Raw genomic sequence first — 26,000 nt, forward strand, 5'->3', positions numbered from 1 at the left:
CAGATAATGGTTTTGGACAACATGACAACTATTAATATGAGAGACTGTGTTTACATCTTGAGGCAACGTAACTAGTGGCGCGGAGTGTACCCACACTGTATTTACACAGAATCTGAGAATGAGAGCACTCGTTTACTTCCAACAAACTTTACACATAGTTAAGAAACATTTTTGAAACTTTTCTTCACCGGCAACTACCACTAAATAAAGAAACGTCAAAAGTTTATCGCTAAATAAATTTTTCCTGTTAATGAAGTGAATGCTCAACTTTCGGTATGCAGTTTTATTTTATACTTCGCCCTTCTCTTCATCTCTGCAGCGTTCTCGCACTGAGGTCAATATAGAGCAAAGCTGGGAAGAGCTCACACCACTTTGTGACCTCTGCTTTAGCAGTCAACATCATCTTGTAGATCAGTGTTAGTCGAAGTCTCAGGGGAACATGCAGTTGCGTTAATATTGAACGAAGTACTTCAAGAGAACAGTTTGTGATTTTACGCAGCAAGTGACGCTTTCTCACTCAATGACAGTTCAAGATATTCTACACTCCCCTTTGGCGAAAGCTGTCTCACGTTAACCACATCTTTTTATGCATTTATGTAATGAAGTGAATTAATATTTCATCGGTTGTCGCTGTAAATGAACCATTACCGAGTGCACTCAAAGGACATGCATTTGTGGTTGGACCATTGATATGATATCATAAACATTGAGATACGTGAAAATCTAGCGGTTTTATGCATGAGAATTTGAGTTTTTGAAGACTCAGCGATGGGGAGTTGCTGCTACTGTATAACATATCAAACGAAATGCCATAGGCCAGAGTTTCAGTAACGTCTACAATGTGCCAGATGTGCTTCATTGTTTGATGGGTACTAATAAGGACTTTCATCAAGAAAGGATCAGCTCCGAAACTGACAGCCAAGACGATCAATACCAGTTGAAAAGTGTCGGTCAACGTCACGCACCTCCGCCATCAACCAAAATGTTGCACATTCCACGCACCACTTACCTACACGCTGCAAATAGCACGAGGCCACGTATCCTAGATCGCTGCCCAACGGTAAAATTTTTCTGACTCGGGCAGTGGGCAGGGGCATGGGTATGGTCATGAGTAGGATCTGCTTTAATAGGTCTCCCATGAAGCCTTGTCTTATGCCTACTTCTTTTTCTCCAAGTTGCACACCATGTGCAAAACACAAACCAGAGCTTTCGTTTTTGTGATATGTTTTGGGTGGACCAACCGACAGACTGGGCGGTCCCAATGATTTGGGATAAGTAATTGAATGTGCCGCACAATGAGAAAACAAAGACCCTCATTAGGGAGATTTCGGTGTTATTTACTATTAAATTATTAATGATTGATGACTGAGCAAGGTTGTCTTTCTATTGGTCCAGCTTAACGGTGAGTTTTATTTAACCTTTGCGAGCATAAACACAAAAAAGAAGCACTCATTAGTGAGATAGTAAAATATAAAATCGAAAGGTAACGCAAGCTATGAACGTCGGGACTATTTAACTGACTCTTTGATCTGCTAGACAGGCCAGCAAGGAGTGAATAAGGCATGTTATTCATCACGAAAAGTTGTTCACCTGAAACACACATCCACTGTTCTATGCACAACGATTGCTCCAGTAATACGAAGAAGCAAGGTATGGTTCCGCACGTAAGTATTGAAAACTCTCTCAGTCATGGATGAGCCCTCACTACAAGAACAAATTCAAGTCTGGTTGTCTAATGAAGTTTCAAAGAAATCACTCTAAAACATACACTCCTGGAAATTGAAATAAGAACACCGTGAATTCATTGTCCCAGGAAGGGGAAACTTTATTGACACATTCCTGGGGTCAGATACATCACATGATCACACTGACAGAACCACAGGCACATAGACACAGGCAACAGAGCATGCACAATGTCGGCACTAGTACAGTGTATATCCACCTTTCGCAGCAATGCAGGCTGCTATTCTCCCATCGAGATGATCGTAGAGATGCTGGATGTAGTCCTGTGGAACGGCTTGCCATGCTATTTCCACCTGGCGCCTCAGTTGGACCAGCGTTCGTGCTGGACGTGCAGACCGCGTGAGACGACGCTTCATCCAGTCCCAAACATGCTCAATGCGGGACAGATCCGGAGATCTTGCTGGCCAGGGTAGTTGACTTACACCTTCTAGAGCACGCTGGGTGGCACGGGATACGTGCGGACGTGCATTGTCCTGTTGGAACAGCAAGTTCCCTTGCCGGTCTAGGAATGGTAGAACGATGGGTTCGATGACGGTTTGGATGTACCGTACACTATTCAGTGTCCCCTCGACGATCACCAGTGGTGTACGGCCAGTGTAGGAGATCGCTCCCGACACCATGATGCCGGGTGTTGGTCCTGTGTGCCACGGTCGTATGCCGTCCTGATTGTGGCGCTCACCTGCATGGCGCCAAACACGCATACGACCATCATTGGCACCAAGGCAGAAGCGACTCTCATCGCTGAAGACGACACGTCTCCATTCGTCCCTCCATTCACGCCTGTCGCGACACCACTGGAGGCGGGCTGCACGATGTTGGGGCGTGAGTGGAAGACGGCCTAACGGAGTGCGGGACCGTAGCCCAGCTTCATGGAGACGGTTGCGAATGGTCCTCGCCGATACCCCAGGAGCAACAGTGTCCCTAATTTGCTGGGAAGTGGCGGTGCGGTCCCCTACGGCACTGCGTAGGATCCTACGGTCTTGGCGTGCATCCGTGCGTCGCTGCGGTCCGGTCCCAGGTCGACGGGCACGTGCACCTTCCGCCGACCACTGGCGACATTATCGATGTACTGTGGAGACCTCACGCCCCACGTGTTGAGCAATTCGGCGGTACGTCCACCCGGCCTCCCGCATGCCCACTATACGCCCTCGCTCAAAGTCCGCCAACCGCACATACGGTTCACGTCCACGCTGTCGCGGCATGCTACCAGTGTTAAAGACTGCGATGGAGCTCCGTATGCCACGGCAAACTGGCTGACACTGACGGCGGCGGTGCACAAATGCTGCGCAGCTAGCGCCATTCGACGGCCAACACCGCGGTTCCTGGTGTGTCCGCTGTGCCGTGCGTGTGATCATTGCTTGTACAGCCCTCTCGCAGTGTCCGGAGCAAGTATGGTGGGTCTGACACACCGGTGTCAATGTGTTCTTTTTTCCATTTCCAGGAGTGTATAACTATTCTTCTCCCGAGGTCACCCCACCGGCATCCACGGTGGTGTGCTGCGGCAACTAGTGGCTAATCATAGAGCCCCAGACTCTTTATTGAATGAGAGTTCAGGCCTTAACATCCCAGTCTTTTGGTCCAGTGTCTTCTTCTGCGTCTCCCGAAAAAGTCTTTCTAAAATTTTACATTTGCCTCGAATACAGGGTCGCCAGCAACAAACCACATGAGCTTTACTCCATCAATAGCAAAGATCAACGAAAGACTGTCTGAAAAAAATTTATAAAACGAGAGTGAACTTCCAATCTAGCAGATACTCGTATTTTTTGAGTCTCCCAACAAGGTGCTTTCTCACATATATTATTCTGAGAACACACTTTAATAGTAAGTGCCACATATCTGTCCCACGTCAAAACAACGAGGTCGCAATCTTTTCGACTGGATGATTTTCTGCAGCATTTTTTGGAAGCTTGTCCACGGAAGCACACCAACAAGACGTTCCTTTTTTCATGGATAGCGGCTCGTTAGCAGAAATTGTAAAATTATTTATTTTGCATTCGGCGGACGCACTATATTGTTCCAAACCAAGCCTCTTAGGGACTTGCTCCTATCATTCCGGACATAGTTTGCACTCCTGAGGATTTGGAGCCATACAAGACTATAGGTACCGTTGTAAGGAAGTGTCGTGGACGACGGAATCTATCTGTTCATAAGTGCTCAAATCACCACCCTCTTCTTGAGTCGAATTAACTTTAGAAATCGCCCCATCTTTAGGGACGGATCAATCGTCCGCAAATGGCTTTCCAGACTGCCTATTCTGCCACTTATCCATATCTTCTGCAGAGACGTGCAACTCATTAACTAAAGAAACATGCAACTATACAGATAAAAAAGGGCTCGATTGTTGCAGTCAATATTGTTACCCATGAAGCTAACGAACAATTTTCTGTAAATTGGCTCAATCATCACTCACTTGTTCACCAAAAATGAAACGTGGAATGTACCAACACAACACTATGCTACCGTGTCTCAAACGTCCCGTTTTATTCTTAACACATAACCCAAGTTGGACAAACAATTTGAGGTGCAAGGGAGAAAAATATGAATAAACCTTTGATGACACAAGACATATTGATTTGACAATTAGAAGAGGAAGATACAAAAATTATCAGGAAAAGACACGAATAGAACAGTATAAGTCACTTAGGAATGAAATAAATAGGAAACGTACGGACGCTAAAGCTAAATGGCTGCAGCAAAACTCGTGAAGAAATCGAAAATGTATGTCTTTGGAAGTACTGGTTCAGAGCATAGAAAAAGTCAAAAGAACTTTGAGCGAGGTTAAAGGCTAGTATCTCAACATCAAGGGCACTGGAGAAATTCGGACGTTACACGTACAGGAGGTAGCAGATCATGGAAAAAATTCATCGAAGAACTATATGCTGACGTGATAGAAAAAGAAATGGAAGTCGGTGTGGAAGACACAGTCAGTCGAGTATTACAGAGTTTGACTGAGCTTTGGAAGTCTAGGATCAAATACGCCGGAAGACGTAGATAGAATTCATGAGGAACATATAAAATAACTGGGGATAATTGTAATGAAATCAGTTTATAGTTGGTGTGCCGAACCTAGGAGCCTGGAAAAATCCCACGATGTTTTCGGAAATATATCATTCAGACAATTCCGAAGACAGCAATGGCAAATAAATGCGAGGGTTATCTCACCATCAGCTTAATATCTCACACATCCAAGTTCCTGATGTTGGTGGTAGTGAGTCCATACGGGACCAAAATGCAGAGGTCATCGGTCCCTAGGCGTACACGTTACTTAATCTAATAAACTAACTTACGGTAAGGACAACACACAGACCCATGCCCGGGGGGGAGGACTAAAACCTTCGACGGGGGGAGCCGCGCGAACCGTGGCAAGGTGCCTCGGACCACGAGGCTACCCAGCATGGTGAGTTCCTGATAATAGTAATACACAGAAGAATGTAAAACAAAATTAAGGATATCTTAGGTGTCGAGCAGTATGACTTTATGAAAGGCAAAGGCACCAAAGAGGCAGTTTTGGCGTTGCACTTGGTAATTGTAGTAAGATATAGTGAAAATCAAGAACCCTTAAAATTTGTCCACGTAGAAGAACGTTCCAAAATAAAATTGTTCAAGACTTTCGGAAGTCATCACCATTGGTGGGACGAAAATGTGGAAGCTGTCGCCACTGGGTGGACGAAAATGTGAAGGTCATCATCAGTGGTGGTACAAAAATATTAAGCCAAATGAAAATATTCTTTACCTAGGATGAATGAGAAACGTAGTTCGAAAGTAGATACCTTACCGTCAAATGGTCTGGGACGAAACTTGGACGTGGCACGGGAGCTAATGGAGGCACTGGGGATAGAAAATATCCTTGTCGTCATCTGGTATGGGGCTAAACGTGAAGAGATGGCACCGGGACACGTGAAAACTCTGATAACCCGCCCAGTGGTAGGACGAAATGTAGAAGCTGCTGCCAGAGTTGCAACGAAACTTTAAAAGGCGGCTTTGAATGCGGGAAAAATGTTTAGTGATCAACAAATGGTGGTATGAAAAGTAAAAAAAATGTCCTGTCATCATTGGCAGTTAATAAAATGGGATGAAAACTGGGAGTTGTGATTTGGGGTAAGGGGGTAGGGTGGGGGACCCTAGGGAGGCATAATTGCTCGTCGAAAATAAATCATGGCGGAGGAGATATTAACACTGAGCACCGTGGGCCGAAAAAAATGTTCTCAGCAATAAATAACGTGCTGGATGGATGTGCTTTCTAGGAAAAGATGTAGGACAGGTTTATTGAATATTCTAGAAACATAAGTCTCATTTCTGTAGGTTTAGATTACATACAAATGAAAGTTCATTTGGTACTATGAATACTAGCAAGGAAGACGAATAATGAGTAAATGTCCAAAATCCTAAATCAGTAATAAAGTGGCTCTAGTCTCGATTTGCAAGGAACGTTCTGAATAACAGAATTAGTCTTGATCTCGTCTAAAGGAAACGGCAGACATCTGGGAATGGATGTCTGAAGAAATGAACCCACTACCGTAAGCTCGATTGTTGTGAGAAGTTAAACACTGCACGGCGACTGTCCGACAATGGTTCCTAGCAAGAGATCCGATTGTGGGGCTGCAGATGTAGCTGCAGCTTGGGCCAGTGAATCCGAAGAAATGACTCGTTCGATAGGTGAGACCGAACTGTATGTGGTTGAGCGCTGATCTAAATGTAGTCTCGGCGTACGGATTCAGCACGAGCTTGAGTGAGCAAATTGACTTCTCGTTGGCTAGTAGTCCCCACCATTGCAGTGCGTTTGCCATGGAGGCACGCCTTGCTGACAGCGGACATTGCAACTCTCGTGGTAACTTACAGAGACCCTGTGGACAACAAATCGGGGTATTCCTGTTGTTGATGATGTTGTTGTTATTGTTCGGAACATTTAGCAACATGCGAGATGGTTAAGGGTCAGTGCTTGGCTTGCAGGTGTTCGTGCCTTTTGTGGCAGACAATGCCTGAAGCTTAGCACCCGTGAGACATGAGTGCATGGAAGACTGGAATGTTGCTGTCTGAGGCGTGCTAAAAATTGCTGTTTTGAAGAGTTCGCCGCAGCGCGATATGTGAAGCAGTCGGCCTCCGTTTCTGGCGGTGGCGCCGCTGTGGCAATCGCAGCTTTCCTGGTTGGAAAGCGGAAAGGTTGCCTGTTCACGTGCATTTAAGGGGCGCTATTAGTTAGGCAATTGGTCAGTCGGAGTGAGACCAGGTCAGTCTCGCGTCACCAGTTGCTGGCCTGTCTCTCGTTTGTATTTGTGCGGCAGTTAATGTCTGTCGGTCGCCGGAGTGCTAGTATGTCTGTCGTTTGGATCAAACTTTAAAGCCAGAAGATGAGAGTCTTGCCACTTCACCAGTAACAGAACTCCGCTAGTGGTCGCCCGGTAGGGGTTGAGTTCCTGCATCTGAGTCTGAGCGTTAGGCCACCAGTCTGCTCGAGTTCCTCGGGCAACGGTCATTGGCGCTTGGATCGGTTAGTTGGTCGGTCGCGCACTGAGACACGAGACGACTTCTCCGCCTTGACCGTGGGTGCATGTGAGGTCCCCACGTGAGTCCAGTGGGCAGTGCCGGATAGAAAGGAGTAGTGGTTTCGCGGTTCACACGAGAGCAACAGGAATGAAACCACGACATCGGGCTGGCCGTTGCGAGCTGCGATTCCGTGAGACGGGAGATCGGCGAGCATTCCTGCGTCCGTTGAAGCGGCTGGCAGCGGACGGTTCGGGAGAGCGTTGGGGGTGCTGCGCCAGGTCTTCGTCAGAAATCGCAGTTTATTAGAAGATAAGTGATTGGAGATACGTTGTTTCATTTACTTGTTAAATTCTACTAGTTTTCTAGGTGAGGTCACCAGCCGCTTTGTTTTGAGGTCGCCCCACCATTCTTCTCCGTTTGCCCACAAGCGGGAAGGTGGTTATTTGTGAATTCAGTGGTCCGTTTTTCCCTTGTGGAGTTGGGGAGGTTTAAAGCTATCTGCGGTTCATCTTGTTTAGTACCCCCCTCCCCTTTCCCTGCCAATCTGCCATACGTTAATAGCTGCCTCTGTCATGTTTATTGCATTCGGTGTCAACGAATTTAAGTCTTAAAGGCAGAATTCTTGAAATATGTTTTTATCTTGCCTATCATCTTGCGAGGTGGTATATGTGTAATGTAGAGCATGTTGTACATGTTATGTAAGTCTGTATTTTATGGGTTTTATTTAAATAGTCATTTTTGGTTATAATGTTGCCACCCCTCCACCGTAAGAGTCCTATAAAAAAATTGCACTTTCGGTGGCAAATAATTTGAGTGTTGTACCATTTCCATCCCTCTTACGGGATGCATAGTTTACGTGTTTGTGTGAGTTGTTAAAAATTTTTTAGTTTACAGTAATCTGGTGTGTTGCAGATTTGCACCAGTGTAATCTTTCAGAAGTTGTTGTGAGCGGTCATGACTACGGCAGTGTTTAAAGGGAGCAGGCAAGCTTCTCAGCCCGTTAATATTGTTCTTCCTGCCTAAAAATAAAATTGTAACTTGATATTTCGAGGGGGCTATTCTGCTTATAATTTTAAATCGGTTTTTGAAAAGGCTTTTGGGAATAAAATTCACATTTGTTAAAAATAATATCATTTTCCATCAGACACTTCCTTGTAACTACTTCCACGCTCACCTAGTGTGATTAAATGTGTTAATGTTCTTGATGAATCGCTAGTAAATAAAATAAATTCTTTAAAAAAATTGAAAGTAAATTCTCGTTTCACTGACCAGTTGGACGGACACAGCGGTTGAGGTGCAAATGAAAGCGGAGATCCCTTGAAGCTTAAACGAGTATTTGGGGCCAAACAACACTAATTCCTCGAATACCATACTTTAATCAGGTTTGAAGTTACTTTTTGGAGCTGTGAATGAAACTGTCATAAATGAGATTACGAGTTTTACCATTGAAAAGTGAAGCAAGGAGAAAACAAAACGTGGATATTTTTCTATGCGTCGTTGTAAGTTTTTAATGCGGTACCCCTTCTAGAATAATATACAATTCTTTTCGTGTTATAGATACGCGAACGATTGAGGAAATTGTAACATGTAGAAAAAAAATGGACTAAATGAATTAAAGCTCAGTTGTCATTTACAAATCACTTCTCAAGTTTTCTGGGCACATTTCAGGCCATGTCTCGGCCAAGTTTCTCGAAAAGCATTATTAAGGAATCTACAGAAATAAATATGTGACAAAACCTAAAGGGGTTTGCGTATATCGAGAATCGAGCTGCGCTATAATTGACAGCGCAAGACCAACAATAGCTCACAATCTGGTAGGAGTCGAGGCACATAGTAGAAAACTCTTAGCACCTTAAGAAGACGGTTTCGTAGGTAGTCGAAACATTGTGCGAAAATGGAAATAGCAGCTTAACAGAGCACCCTGGAATGCGTCATTACTTAGAATGACACTTTGTCTGTTTTCTTATGCTTAGCAGTACACTTTTGATTCCGTAAGCTTCTTCTCAATTAAACTGAAGTGTAAGGAACTAGCCTGCAGATCCCGCAGATGCAGAGAAGGCAACATTCCTACTTGGAAACCGCTGCTCAATTAGCGTACTTAGCTGATGAGAACATGAACATCAGCTACAAACGGAATCCATTAAGCGGATTGCTGCTTTGTAATCTCACCGCGGACTAAAATAACATCTGCCAACCTCAGGAGCTTGTGTTTTTGGCAGTTACAGTTCGTTGCCTCCCACGTGTTAACCTTTCAACTGAAATCTCCTGTGAAAGTTCACCTAGACTGAAATACTTTTATTTCACTGTGATGGCATAGAAATTCCCCACAGTAGTGAATCAAAGATAAAATTAAAAACCATCATGAATGTATGTGAGTCTGAGACATTCATCACTTTAAAATTTAGCACAATTTGTAAGTATTTCTTTTTTTTTTCCTTGATCGCTTTCGTGGAACCTAATTAGCCATGACAGAGGTAGCCATATTACAGATTTCCATTAGCCTACAGCAGGTTAAAACTTTTTGTGTGAGGTCCTCATGTAAAACGTAATTTTTATTAAGTAACTCAGTTTTTCTTACATGCTGTTATTTCACTCCATGAATATTTTATAATTTCAGAAGCCTCGTTACTGATCAATTTTCATGGTATCAGTTCCAAATAAAAAAAAGGAAAGCTGAAGTAGAGACACCTATTGAAAGTTTTTCAAGGGAATTATAACGAAAATCGGGCAATATTTAAATGATCTCCACAGTGTGTAAATCGTTTTGAACACTAATCAGCATTTTATTTCGTTAGTATTTGGCCTAATGTTGGTCAGTTACTTCGTTACATGAGTCCCATACCGTTTGTCATATGGTTATTACAAAAACTTTTATCGTTCCTGAGGAATTTTCTCCTCATGTAATGCTATACATTTTTTTTTTCCCGTAGGCTGGTTTGCATAAATATGATACATGCCGAGTCTGTCAGAGGGCAGGAAAATTTGATAGACTACTTCCTCGTGTTATATGGGCTTTAGTCTAAGAGCAGACAGTCTCATAGATTGTGGTGCTCTGTTCATCTATCGGTTATGCTGCACTGATGAATTACCGTCAAAAATTATATGGACTTTTACGCCATCTTGTTCTGAGAACCAAGAAGTTTATGCACGTCTGGAAGATTTAGTGGCCGTTGTCATAACAGGTAAGATCTCCGGGATGTTAGGATGCGTTACGTTCAATTTCGTGGTTTAGAACTATCCGCTGGTATTGTCTACAGGATCTTCTGGTGTTCACAGCTAGTTGAACGCTGTGAAAGACTAGCGTCCTGTTCGCTTAAAATAGGGAATATTTCCGCACATATGCTGAAGCAGTGGGGTTACTGGACAAAATTCTTTGTGCTACTTGTGTGTTCCACTTTATGTAGATCTATTCTACTGTAAAAAGCCAAACCTTTAACATAGTTAGCAAATATCTCGATTATTCTTGACCGATGTACTTCAGATTTTACATGATACACTAACAAGCGTTTGGATAGACAAACGGTACAAATTTTTAGTGTGTATAATTTATAAGTCTACATGTACTACACAGGCTGGAAACAAATTCTGTCACAAAATTTTACCCGTGAATAGATGATGCCAGTGACCCCCCCCCCCCCCCCCATGGTAGCCGAAAGAACTGATACGCTGTTTCCTGGACTCGGATAGAAGCGCTGGCACCAGATCGACTCCGCCCGGTGGATTAACGAGAGGGGCCGGTATGCTAGCCAGCCTGGATGTGGTTTTTAGGTTGTTTTCCACATCCTTCTTGTTGAATATTGGGATGGTCCCGACGATCCGTCTCAGTTACACGACTCCCAGACATCTGCAAACGTTCGCACTATTTCATTACTTACACTAGATGCAGGGGTGCAGTACTTCCATGCGGGGCGATTCGTAGTGGCGGTAGGAAGGGCATCTGGCCACCCTCTGCAACTAACACTGCAAAATCCGTAATAACGAGGCCGACCCCGCGTTGGAGCGGGACAAAGGCCCCAAGAAAGAAAGAAAAATAGCTGATGCCAGTAGGAACCAAAATCCCTAATGTTGTGTAAGTCGACAAAGAACAATTTTTAAACTATGAAGACTTAGCGCCACCCGCTCCGTTTGGCCGCAGGGTTGCCCTGTTACTGGATGCTCTTGACAACGGATGACCGCGAATGCCTTGCCTGCCGGTGATCGCGATGCATCCAAGGCGGCCCGCACGTTCTGTGATAGCACGCTAGTCTTCCACTCTGGGAGCGAATCCACCGGGGTCCCGACACATCATCCATTGTAGTTTCATGACGTACCGGGAACAAACCCGTCAACAACTGTTAGTTCGCGTATAGAAAGTATTTTGCAAATTGTTTCGGCCCTGAAAATCGCCTATTTTGTAACTGCGTAATTGTTTACTTAAAGCAGGCGCTCGAAATGGCGACCCTCTGATGAGACACAAGCTTGGTAACGTCTAACGGTGGTTTGCTGAACTCTTTCAAAGATTCGTGGCATTGCCCGGACTTGATTGACAGCATGTTGATTGCGATCCATTAATTTCTCTTCGTTTCTACTTGGTTAGCGTCCGGATGGGTGAACTAGAAGAATCTCCACAGGAAAAAGTCCGGTATCGTGAGGTCTGCTTATCGCGCGGCCATGTCCTACGATCACCTCCGCCAATTTCCCAGTCATCGATGAGTTCATTTAAATGGCTCTGAGCACTACGGGACTTAACATCTGTGGTCATCAGTCCCCTAGAACTTAGAACTACTTAAACCTAACTAACCTAAGGACATCACACACTCCACGCCCGAGGCAGGATTCGAACCTGCGACCGTAGCAGTAGCGTGGTTCCGGACTGAGCGCCTAGAACCGCTAGACCACTGCGGCCGGCAAGTGGCTACTATCATCGGTCTAGATAAAAAGGGCATCTCGATCACTAGTGATAAACAAAAAATAGAAAGATTATGTGTCTAAACGCAATAATTCATTAAAGGGTGAAATAATATAATTTGATAATACTGGATCAATGGAACTCTATCCTAGAATCAAAGGCAACAATAATTATTGGATAACATAAGCTGTAAGAAACAAACAATATAAACTAATAGCTCCTGAATATGTGTGAAATACCTAATTTCACCAAACAACCAGTTCTCAAAATATGAAGAAGTAAACAACTGAAAACACACGATTACGTCATGAACACAGAAGGAATTAATAAACAGATACAAAACTGTAAAGGTTACCTAAAATGGAATGCTTAATCTTTGCTGGAACGTAGAAGTGTGGAACAGTAAACATATATTACATAACAATAAAAGTCATGCACTGCGACATCAGCAAAACCAAAATCATGCTACCTCGTTATTATCTTAGGCAACAAAAAACAGGCAAAATAAACTATTTGCAGGATGTTCAGCAGAAAAGGTTTGGAAGATAATTGAAAAACACAATAATAAAAGTAGGTGAAACTAAGATAGCAACAACAATATATGGAGTTAAATAACCATGTCAACATTCATGCCCTCCCTTGGCAAAAGGGATTATCGGAACACTTGAAACATGCACGGAACGAGCATAAAACTGCTCAGGAATTGAAACGACGAAGCCTATATATATCTCTCCAGAAGCAAAATATGTTCTAAGAAAATTATCTTAGGGCTATTAAAGGCACTTATTAACTGTGCGGTACAGCAGGATGTGCAATAAACTGAGAGAAAGAGATATGTAATAACGTTAACGAACTCAGTGCATATTAAATCGTTGATAGAGTACTGGACTGTTTATGTAGTATGACCAGAGTAGTTGTTATACTACACAATACGGAAAATTGAAAGAATTAATCTGGAGTAAGTTGGGAGAGAACATATACTTCTCTACAAATTACATATAATTATTTGGACATAACGAAGGCTCTTGCCGATGCCTGTCACTCGAAAGTTTTCTGATGTATCGGTTAGAATTTAGAAATAAGGCTTTGCAAACCGTAATTTCAAAGATTTCCATTATTTCATTCTACTAAAGTAATATAGCAGGCAAGTATGATAATATGCCAAGAAATTCAACATTCAGTTTGTGATTTGCTGACAACAACAGCACACAGACGAATAAAATAAAAGAAATTATGGTCACTGGAAGTCCATCAATTTTCATCTGGGGAGACAGTACCTTACACAGGCTAACTCGTCTTTTTATTCATATATGGAGTTAATAGTAGTTACATGAGTCAGAATAACGTTATGGTAGTTGCATTAATGGTCCATCAGTGATCAGGAAGCCAGTGAGTGTTAAACATTTTTGGGTGAAGAAAGTATTGCTGCTCAGAAATATCCTGGGCGATGTGTAGGCCTTCAGTTGTCGCGAATTCTAGAGTCAGGGTACTGTGGCCACTATCATTTTTAAACCCAGTTCAATGCTCAGTCAAGTAGTAGAGGACTTCGTTCTTTCTGTAGAGATTTTACAACTGACCTTGCTGTAGTAATAGTGGGTGAGGCAGAAAACATTCGAGATACGGACTGGGCATATAATCTAGGTGACGGTCTGTAGAATGTGGTTTTACATACTAATGGCACAAATGTGGACTTCGTTGCGTTGTGCCAGACTCATGGTCAACCATGCTGTAAGGCGTGTTAACTTATACAACGACTAACAACTCATTGGGCAAGTTGCACTAGTACCAGTTGAGAACATTGGAAGACAGGGTTTCACGTGGCGGGATGTGTGTACTAAAGAGGGCTGAAGGGCAAGTTTGACTTGGAATGTATGTGCACTGTCCAGTGACTAAATAACACGTCTACCTAACATTCTGTAAATTACGAGAAAATGAGTCGTTCCTGTAGAATTTGGTACCGATAGAATAGGTAAGTATATTACTGAGTATTATTAAGCATACACAACACATTTCACTGATAATAATCGAAAATAGAAAAAAAGTGTAATTCTGTTAATCGCTTTTGTGTATTTATTGAAAACGTTATTGCTTATGAACAGAATTTTAGCGAAACAGTTGTTTTTTTCTTAAATAATACGTCATCAGCTCGTGTTTGAGCAAATGTTATGAAACTGATTATGTTGAGTGGAAACATGAATTTACGTAATAATTACTGAAATTTATGCAGGTAATAACAATCAATGCAAGCGTGAGAGCTGGGATGGAATTGCAAAACGCTATAAAATTACTGAAAGTTAATTAATATGACACTGAACTTTTCACAATAACTCAAAATCAAAAGAAATTTACTAATTGTGACATTCAAAGCGGTAATGGTAGAGAAACGTTCCTTAACTGTAATAATTGCTGTCTTTGAGATTCATTAACCACTTCCTTTTTCTAAACATACCTCATTAGCCGAAACCCAATAAACAACCATTGAATGTCATAATCAGCAGCAATGGAAACAGGTAATGCTATACGTACAAAAGCCAGGAATCGCACAAGATAACAGATAAACATATAAATGTCTATAATACTGAATAAATCAAATACCTACCATAAATTTGTGAAACAAACTCAGTTCATTCATTAATAAATCTCGTTCTGAAAAAGATAACGAATGTACTTAAAATTACAAAAATTAATCATAAGGTAAATAGTATAGTTTCATTTTTCACTGAGCTAACAAAATTAAAGACATACTGTCCGGCTCTTTCATAAATTCCATGTCTACGTAAGTCGCTTAATTTACCTTAATAACTGGAACAGTATTCTACTGTTGATAATGATTATTCAGGATAAATATCAACATTGAATGACTTGAAATTAACAAAATATATGTTAAGTTCGGTTACTGATTCCGATAAGAAAGTATTTTTCGTTTCTAACTTTTTGAAAAAGACGCCCTTTCCCAGATGTATAATTTCTGCAGGTGCCATGTGCTGATGCCCGTTATTAGGTAACAGTCTTTTCTTTTAGGTTGTGAACAGAATTAAGAATATGTTGCCACTCAGTACTGTTCTCCCATTAATACTCTTCAAGTCTTCTGTAAGAGTGCTTGCGCTGTGGTCTGTACTATTGATGGTTATCTTCCAAATGTGTTTACCAACATTTTAGCGCCACCAAGCTCACACACTAAGCTTTGCACGCGTATTCGCAACTGCCTACGTCGGGTCTGTCTCAATGCCAACTGGCAAATGTTGTATGTGCACTCTTAGGTATAAAGAGTGTTACTCCAGTGCCGAAATTTTGTTTGGTTAGAAATTGTTGCTACAGATAGAAGAAACCCTGATTTTACCAACAACAACATTTGTCAATGATTTGCAACAACTTTGCATTACAATTTTCCATATAATAAGTACTGACCAAAAAATGACAAATACATTTACGATCACAATGTGAGGAAAATGTGTTGTTGTATTACAGATTGAGTATGTTTATAAAAGCGTTGTCAGGTAAGCAGCATACAAATGATGAAGTAAGAAAGCTCCATTAACCTTCATAACAAATGAGCCTTTAGATCAGGTAACTTTTTGCAATATCTGGAAAACGCAAGAGTTCGGCTCTACTGCACGAACTGTAATGCGGGAGATAGAGGATACTACACGAACATTTGTCTACTGTCACATTATCAGCATAAGAATCATTCAACGAAACGTGAACGATATGGGCTTTCGGAGCTGAGGGTCTACTCATCTACTCGTGATGACTGCACGACACAAAGCTTTACGCCTCGCCTTCACCCATCAGGACCGATATTGCACTGCTGTTGACAGTAAACATGTCCCCTGGTCGGACGAGTCTCCTTTCAAATTGTATCGAGCGGATGGACATGTACGGGTATGGAGATAACCTCTGGAATCCATAGACCCTGCATGTCAGCAAAGGAGTGTTCAAGTTGGTGAAGGCTCTATAATGGTGTGGCCGTGTGCAGTTGGAGTGATATGGGACCCAGGTTTGTATAGATATGACTGACACTCACCATTTACGAAAGCAACCTGTCTAACCGCCTTTATCCATTCATGTCTATTGTGCATTGTGACAGACTTGGGCAATCCCAGCAAGAAAATGGGACACCCTACACGTGCAGAATTGCTACAGAGGTGCTTCAGGAACTCGGTTTAAACACTTCAGCTGGCCACCAAACACCTCGGACATGAACATTATTGAGTATATCAGGAATGCCTTGCTACGTGCTATTCAGAAGAGATCTCCACGTCATCATACTCTTACGGATTTATGGACAGGCCTGCAGGACTCACGATGTCAGTTCCATCCACACTACTTCAGACACAAGTAGAGTCCATGTAACGCTGTGTTGCGGCACTTCTGCGTGCTCACGTGGGTCCTAGACGATATTAGTCCAGTCTATCAGTTTCTTTGGCTCTTCCGAGTGTATCAACGATGCAGGCTGCTCTTGAAGTTGTGCAGCTCCACTAATAGCAAGAAATCAGATAATTTAGTAAACATTAAGAATGTTACAATGCACCACAAGCTTCACTGCTATTAAATTAGTGCATGGAATTACGAAACTTATTTCTGAAATTGAAAGTCTGGAGTAATGCTTTGTGTACAATAGAAAGAATGAAATGTGACTGAGATAAATCAAATAATAGAGGCATTTTGAACGTGGAATAACAGAGGCGTATGAAATATTCAACAGAAAGCGGAAACAATGCGGAGGATAGGTACATGATAAGACATGTAGGGAAAATAACGAAAACAAAACTTTTGTGTGTAAATAGGATAGTCTGTTGGGTGAATTTTAAGGCATAGAAGAAAAATTTAATTGTAAATCAGAAAAAAAACTGAATGCAGCCATTTGAGGTCTGAAAATTATTAGGCTATTTTAAACATACACTGAATGCTGAATGGTCCCGTATGTGTGAACAGTTTGAAATATTAGGACAGAAAAGAGATTTCCTGAAAACAACATAAATCTGATAGAAATACTAATGAGAAGGATGAATTATTTAGACCACACTAGCAGCTGTGTCGGTGGCGAAAGCTGTTCTGGAGTCAATGAAAGTTTTAAACTTTTAGTCATTTTTAAGTAATTCATGTTAAGGAATCTGCTACCATTTGTCATTAATAAGCAGACCGTTTGAAAACGTCATGCGGGAACTAGAAGTACACTTTTTGGTAGTAAATGAGAGACGTGTTGTAGAATGGTAGTTGTGCGTTAAAATGCAGGACGAGTATCTCATTTATCTGTGAATATTCATATCTACTGGAAGGTATAGTTCAGAAGTGTCCTATTGTCATGGTGGATGTAGTAATAATAATCAAAGTACAGAGAAGGGTCAGGTAAACATTTCTCCAGAAGAAAAACCAGTTGACCTGAAATACCCATCTGTCTGCTGACAATAAGGAGGTCCTAAGTACGGTTACCTTATTTCATAAACATCCTTCATCCTGTAACCAAGAGACTTTCCTGGGATGTTTCAATTATGTGATGAACCCTCGATAGCTGCCTTGTCCATTCTCTTTACAAAGAAACGTAGTGTGACTAAACTAAGAACGTGTTTGCAGGACTGGTTAAGTAATCTCAAGATGAGTGATAACACTCACTGGCCTGTTAATCAACTACATAAAATTATATGAAGTTTATCAGTTAATCTATGTCTTAAAACCAATTTTGACTGGCAAAGTTAAACTACCGACAGCTGGTCTGAGGACCATCGGATGTAGGAGTTCAGTTGTTCTTATGCTCACCATTCCAACAGTTTAGGAAGTTCACGACATGTTTAAAATCTGATGAACTTTTGGGCCATTACTTTCTCAACAATTAAGGACAGCAATTCCGCCATCATGCAAAAAAATGACGCCTCTACAGTTTCTGCACCCTGTGAGCCAAGAGGCCAAATTGACCCACCGACCGAAAGCAGGAGAAACCATTTTCTCTGCCACTGCCAGTGAAGTTGTTTACAGGGAACTTTCTCTGTCGGAGGACACATATTGCTGCCTCAGACTAACTTCACAGGAGCGTGGGGAGACGATCTCTGGGACCCAGGTCGTTGCAGTTCTTATCCGATTCCACTTAGTTATCTGTAGTAGTGAGGAAGTTCCCACCATTTTATTGTACATGTGTCTTCTTCAATGACTTTGGAAGAAATCGTGTGCAGATTCAGTCAGCTTTCGTTGAGATATTTTGCAGTTGAATGCTAGTGGAAATTTTGGCCGTGCTTATCATGCAAGTGTGCCACCATGGGATGGTGACAACCGCGGAGGACAGCAGCTGACAACAACCTACTGCGCTCGAGTTTTCAAAACATTTGACGTTAGTCTTCTGCGTCGAAGTGTGCTAAAACTGAATTTTACTTTAGCCGGGGTGCACCTTAGAAAACGTCAAATCTCCCCTTGAAGCTGGAAAGTGGCATTCCAACCATCAATTCGTTCGACCATGGAACACTAACTCAGAATTTTTTAATAAGTGGAAACAATATGTTCATAGAAAAGGTTTGCTTTTCTTCACTGCTCATTGGCGTTCAACACAGACATACTACTTCTCCTACTAACACGCTATGCAAAACGAAGGCTCTTTCAGTTAACACACTGTGCCAGGTATGAGGAACTGTGGAGTTCAGACACAGTGAGGATGGCCTAGGGGAATTGAAACGGAGGGCATAGCTATCGTTATGAAGTAGGAAAGGTGGCACTCTGAATCTACTATTTATTATTGTCACATTATCAAGTGCCACTCTGACTACTAAAACAAATGAGAGACACTGGCATCAACGTTAATCATTTTCATGAGGAGACGCTAAAATCTCACACCAAAGAATAACATGGGGAATAATCTGTTGAGAAAGAAATTGCATAATAGTGAATATCATCTTCCTTAAATCATTTGCACGATAAATCGTAATCGTTTCGAACGAGTCTTTTGAAATTTACATGACGAATTATTTTGCTTATACCCCCATATGCTCAGTATTGCCAAGGATCTTTTACATTTTCTAAGATAAAAGTAGACATAGACATGTAAGTTGGTAATTCCTCCCCACCAAATTTTACACGTTACTATTATACAAACTGTTCTGTGGAATAGATCTAGTTATCAAGGACACAGGATGAAATTATTTCAGTTTATTTCCAAATTTTAATTCGCTGTCCGTCATACATTTTATATCATTAGCTAAATGATAAAAAATTTTAGTTGCAGTATTGCGCATTCCTTTTTCTGTGGAGTCATAAACGTCATTTTCCTTCCGTTATTGTAATTATGTACATAATTTTTCTTCTTTAACTTGAATGGATTATTTCAAACAAACTTCATGAGTAATTTATTACACAGGTGAAACAGTAGTCATAATTCCTAACTCCTTAAAACAGATGTCTAAAGGGTGATAGTTGATGAGCACCACATCTTACTCGTAGAGCACAGCTTCTGAGCTAAGTAGAGATTCTTCCTTAAAGAAGAATATCCAGAATTTTATTCCACATGACATTACGGAACGAAAATTTGAAAGCTGTCAGCTTACTGATTTGAATCTCCGCAAGCTCAACAATGGTTCTAAATGCAAATGTGGCTGGGCTTAACAACGGCATATACGAGTCTCTCTGGAAAAATGGTTTCATTGTCGACTGGCTGCTACCATGCAGTGCAAAGAGCGCCACCAACGTTTTTGGTAAGGCTGTTGTCTCAAACATGACGTTGGTAATTTATCAGTGTCGGATTTCGAGCCAAAACTGTTGCATGTAGCTCCATTTCGTCTGTCCTCTTCATTATGTTACGGTGACAATATATTTTTTAACTAGGCCACATGGTATTGAAGCTCTGAAGCAGCTCGAGCCCCTATGGACTCCATGCACTCAAACAAGTATATAGCGGAGGTGAGTCGGAATGGGAAACTATGTTTCATAGAAACGTCAAGTAATCCGAAGCAATATGAACGACTCGACCACTCCGTGTCTCGACCGCCATGGCATATGAACTTCCACTGATGGGCTAAAGCATTATGACCAAGTCCTTACTAGCGAAATGGTCCACCTATAGAACGCACCCACCATGCCCGAACGGTAAGTGATAGAAATCACTTTTGTTACATTTCTCCACCAAGCCATGTTTTAGTGTAGACACGCACGCTAACTACGAAATTTTATATGGAATGCATGTACTAAATCACTCAGATACCACGCCACGGCATTTACGAACTCACATTGCTCCATGTTATACGAACTTTTTGCAATTGTAGATCACATACAGTTGTACCCCAGTAATGATATTGTATTGTCAGTGACGAACACTCGCAGTCGAGGACATCGTACTGGTTCCCATGACTTTAAGATGTCTTCGAGCCACTCTCGAATGTGGGAACCTACCTCGTAGCATGGATTCGATAAGACCTCCGTAGGTTTCTGGTGGTATATGGCACCAGACTTCTACACACGGGTTACAGAATCCCTGTAAATTAAGGGCCTGTGACTTGTGGGTGAGGAAAAGGCGTCGTTCAGCGTCCAAGATGTTCCAAGATGTATCGCGTTAAGACCAGCTGAATTTAGTGCGAAGTCATCAACATCAATTCACTTTCAAGCTCCCAAAAAAAAAGAAACAGGTAAAAACTTCGTACCATCTACATGTACGTCTACAATCACATACATAGTCCCCAAGCCACCTTGCGGTGCAGGACGGAGGGTACCCTGTGTCAATACTAGTATAGGCCTCTGTATGGGCCTTAATTTCGCATTTCTTATCTTCGTGGTCCCTATGTAAGGTCTGTGTTGGTGACAGTAGAATCGCTCGGGATAACGGAAGTGTCCGATTCCATCCGTCTGGTTTGACCCATGACGTCATCAATATGGCGGAAGTGGCTATTCTAAGCGTCTCCAATATGGCGCCTATGATGTCACTACACACACGGCAAAAAAAAAAAACACGATAATACGTATAAATAAGACAATAATATCTCCCTCCAAAAATACAATAACGGGGTAACCGCGGGAAATTGGGGTTTTAGGGAGGGGACAAGCTAAATATACCAGTAAAGAAAAACACACCACGATCCCAAAAAACACAAAATGACGAACAAAGAAAAAATAATTACAAATACAGATATAGGTCAACCGCAGCTAACGATAGCAAAACACTGACATTTTCCTTGACCTAAATAGGTCAACCATAACTATTGATACGAAGAAACCAATACTTACAACTACGAAAAACAGAACCAAAACCACACCACCTCAAAAATTCATAAGTCAAAGATCCCTAGATAAATTAAAACACATTGGATATACAATAAATACACGAAACGTTACAACCCGAGAAAATTAGACCCAGAAAAACAATTACTTACCACCTACAAATTTTTATACACACACACACACACACACACACACACAAGGCGTCACCAAACACAACAAGACGACATCTACAAACACAACCAACTCAAACTCCACGCCGTAATGACGTCACACACCACAACTCCCTAACGTCATGGGTCAAAGCAGACGGGTGGAATCGGACGCTTTCGTTGACCCGAATCGCTCTCCAGTCAGCTCCAAATGCTAATTCTTTAAATTTTCTCAGTAGTTTTCCTTGGAAAGAACATTGATTTCCCTCCAGGGATTCCTATTTGAGTTACCGGAACCTCTCCATAATACGTGTGTGTCTTTTGAACCTACCAGTAATAAATATAGCGGCCCGCCCTCAAACTACTTCGATCTCTTCCTTCGATCCTACTTGTTGTGGGTCCAAACCACCAGAACAGTACTTAGGAACAGGTCGCGCTAGCGTGCTAATTGCGTTCTCATTTACAGATGCACCACACTTTCCTAAAGTTTTCCCAAAACAGCCGAAGTCGACCACTCACATTCCCTACTACAATCCGCACATGTCAGTTCCATTTAACAACGCTGTGCTACGTTATGCTCAGGTATTTAAACGACGTGGCTGTGTCTAGCAGAACATTACTAATGCTGTATGCAGACATTACGGGCTTGTTCATCGTATGCATCCACATTAACTTTAATTTCTTTACATTTAGAGCCAGCTGACATTTATCACACCAACTAGAAATTTTGTCTAACCTATCTTGTATCATTCTACAGTCATTCATCTCCGACATCTTCCTGCACACCATAGTCTCATCAAAAAAACCGCAGATTGCAGCTCATTCTGTCCTCCAGATCACTAATGTATATAGAAAATAACAGAGGCCCTATCACAGTTCCCTGAGGCACTCCTGACTATACTGTTGTCAGTGACGAACACTCGCAGTCGAGGACATCGTTCTGGTTCCCATGACTTTAAGATGTCTTCGAGCCACTCACGAATGTGGGAACCTACCTTCGTTAACAGTCTCCAGGCTGGTATCGCGACAAACGGTTTTCGGAAACCAGAGTATATGGAATCTGCCTGTTGGCGTTCATCCATAGTTCGCAATATATCATGTGAGAAACGGGAAAGCTGAATTTCGAAGGTGCGATGCTTTCTAAAATCGTGGTGAGTCATGGGCAGAAGCTTTTCGGTTGCGAGGACATTTATTATATATGAACTGAGAATATATTCAAGTATTCTGCAACCAGTATATGTTAAGGATATTGATCTATCATTCTGCGGATGTGTTCTTGTCCCCTTCTTATATACAGAAGTTACCTGTGCTTTTCTCCAGTCTCTTGGGACGTATAAACATCAGTGTTGCTCTGGCAAGAATTTTCACTTGCTGTTCTTTGCGTTGCGATCACCCACCATGCCTGAACGGTAAGTGACAGAAATCTCTTTTGTTACACTTCTCCACCAAGACCAGTTTTACAGTGTAGACACGCACGATAACTACGAAATTTTATATGGAATGCATGTACTAAATCACTCAGATACCACACCACGGCATTTACGAACTCACATTGCTCCATGTTATACAAACTTTTTGCAATTGTAGAGCACATATAGCTGTATCCCAGTAATGATATTGTGTTGTCATGTAATTTGGGGGTGAATTGCTTTAATGATTCCATCGTAGCTGAAACTGTTGGTGTTCGGTATAATTTTCGTACTATCGTAGTATCTCGACGTGATACCTTTTCCAAGTAACCAGTGAAAGTACGTTTTACATAAAATAGTATCAATTCTTTAGCATGTCAATTATTAGTTAAAATTAAAAGCTATTTTAAACCGACTACTTACATACAAAAGTAGTTGAGTGTGTGATCATCTTACGAAGATCACCCAGAAAGTAATGTGCAACAGTTTTTTTCCTTCAACAAATATTTACTCAACACAGTGAAACGTACACAAAGAAAGAATGGTGTTTCTTCTAAACTCCCCAATTTTCCACGTAATCTCTCTTCCGTCTATCGCTTTCCTGCAGCGCGAGACACATGTGGGTGTGTGGCCTTTAGTACCACTCCCTGTTCTAGTAACAAGTCTTCCACACCTCCTTTGCTGGTTGACACCTTCAAAGACTATTGACGAGTGGTTACGAGCCGCGAATAAGCACATCAGCAATCTGCATCGTGTCGTTGGTGACAGCCACCCCGAACACTGCAAATCTTAGAGCATTCCTGAACTGCCTTCTCGTCATGACCTCAGACTCTTTTTCCAGCTGCTAACCGTGTTCCATTGCACACACTCCATTATGAATGTTCCCATCAGTTTCTTTCTCCGCAGTAAGGAATTCAATGACGAAAAGCTGCTTGTAACGTACATTACTTGCCATTTTGAAATATTGCTGCCACTGTGCTAACTATCGGAGGAAAGGGAACATTCACGTGTGCACTCTAAAAGTTTCAGCTCATGCATACTTATAATTTCGCATTCTTACCATTATTTTTGGGAGAAAAGAAAGGTAGTGCGTTAATTTCTGAGAGACCCTCGAAATTTTCATGTCAAATGCTGGCCTCCATGCCGCCTGTACGTATGTTGTACATATACATACCATACTGTACTTGCAACTTCCTGAAAGTTACCCAATGCTCCTAAAATGTTATACCCTATGGTAGATAATTATGAAGTACTGTATCACTTGTAGGACATCTTTGCAACATCCTTCTCCCCTGAGCACTGATGATCATCATCCACAGCATGTAAATCGAATGTGCATACTTGATTTACAACTACATTTGATTTTAACATCATGATGCGATGATCACATTAGTAGTGAAATGAACACACTTAGCTGCTTACAGGCGCTGACTTACGTCAACGAGGACAGATGAAAATGTGTGCCTCGACCGGATTCGAACCCGGGATCTCCTGCTGGCAGGCGCTCTATCCATCTGAGCCATCGAGGACACAGGACACAGACGATAGCGCGACTGCAGGGATTTATCTCGGTCACGCCTCCCGCGAAACCCACATTCTCAACGTATTGTCCCGCACTACATTCGTAGTGTCCCCGTCCATCATACTCACTACACGCGGCGCGTTGACGATTCCCGTAAGAGTTTGGGCTGTGTTTGTGCATTCGCACAGAAGAAAAAGATGGTCAAGCGGCCAGTGAGTCTTAACTATATATATATATATACTAAGATGGTATCTGTTCTTCCGGACATGTTCGAAAGAACCGATACCATCTTAGTATATATACACATTAGTAGTCCTGCTGTACAATCTTAACTATGCATACTCCATCGCATTCAGATGTGCAAGTCCGCAGATGTGATTTGCACACATTAAGTGGAAGGAACCAGTATGTCATTATACGCTGTCGAAGATTTTTATGATATACCAGAGAAGTAAATCTGTTTTACACCTCGTGACTTATCAGGGTGGTAAGTAAAGGTTACCTCAGGCTTAAATTTTGATATTCTGCTACACTAAAATCTTTCAAATGCTAGCAGAAAGGAGTATTAAGCAAATTCTTAGGTATTGAGGATCCAGATCCACAGAATTATTGTGGTGTAATGATCAGTTACGCCAACGTTTATTGATGTCACAACTACGACAGTCTTTAACGTACCTCTGTTTATCGTACCTACGTATGATCATCTTTTGCACAGGTCTTGCCCGGATCTCAACTCGGGAAGGCTTCAGTGCATTATTAATGGCTCCCATAGTTCCTCATACCTGCTCGCTTCTTCAGCTACGACTGTTTCTTCCACGAAGAGTAGCTAGAGTAGCTTGTAGCGAAATTTCTGTGTTCACTCTTCCTACAATTTTATTTTTCACACAAATCTCACGTTTTATTTTCTCGTTTAGCTCCATGCTGTACTTTTCTGACGTAATGTGTAAAACATTCTCGGTTTTCTTACCGCATCAGATCATCAGTTGCTCCTGAGGCTGACGATGGAGGCTACGGCCGAAAGCTCGAGGTTTTATCCCGAATTGACGCGGCAACAAAACCGAGGTTGTTTTACATATTCCTACCCCCATGAACCATGGAGCTTGCCGTTGGTGGGGAGGCTTGCGTGCCCTAGCGATACAGATGGCCGTACCGTAGGCGCAACCACAACGGAGGGGTATCTGTTGAGAGGCCACACAAACGTGTGGTTCCTGAAGAGGGGCAGCAGCCTTTTCAGTAGTTGCAGGGATGATTGACTGATCTGGCCTTGTAACACTAACCAAAACGGCCTTGCTGTGCTGGTACTGCGAACGGCTGAAAGCAAGGGGAAACTACAGCCGTAATTTTTCCCGAGGGCATGCAGTTTCACTGGCATGGAGAGCTGCATCAAACCAGTCTCAGGACTGAAGACAACAACAACAACAACATTTACATATCAGTGCCGTCGCGAAAGACTTCGTTCTCATCTTGAATACAGAACGTTGCAGGTCATACCTGTACATTGAAGATGTTACAAGAGCTAAATAAACTGCAAAACGTAAAACACGTAGTTCCGGTTTCTGTTGATCTGCAGTTATCCAAGCGAAGATTTATTTTTCACCGACACAGTTTTCGGCTTC

This window comes from Schistocerca cancellata, chromosome 5, assembly GCF_023864275.1.
Source record: "Schistocerca cancellata isolate TAMUIC-IGC-003103 chromosome 5, iqSchCanc2.1, whole genome shotgun sequence".
NCBI classification, from domain to species: domain Eukaryota; kingdom Metazoa; phylum Arthropoda; class Insecta; order Orthoptera; family Acrididae; genus Schistocerca; species Schistocerca cancellata.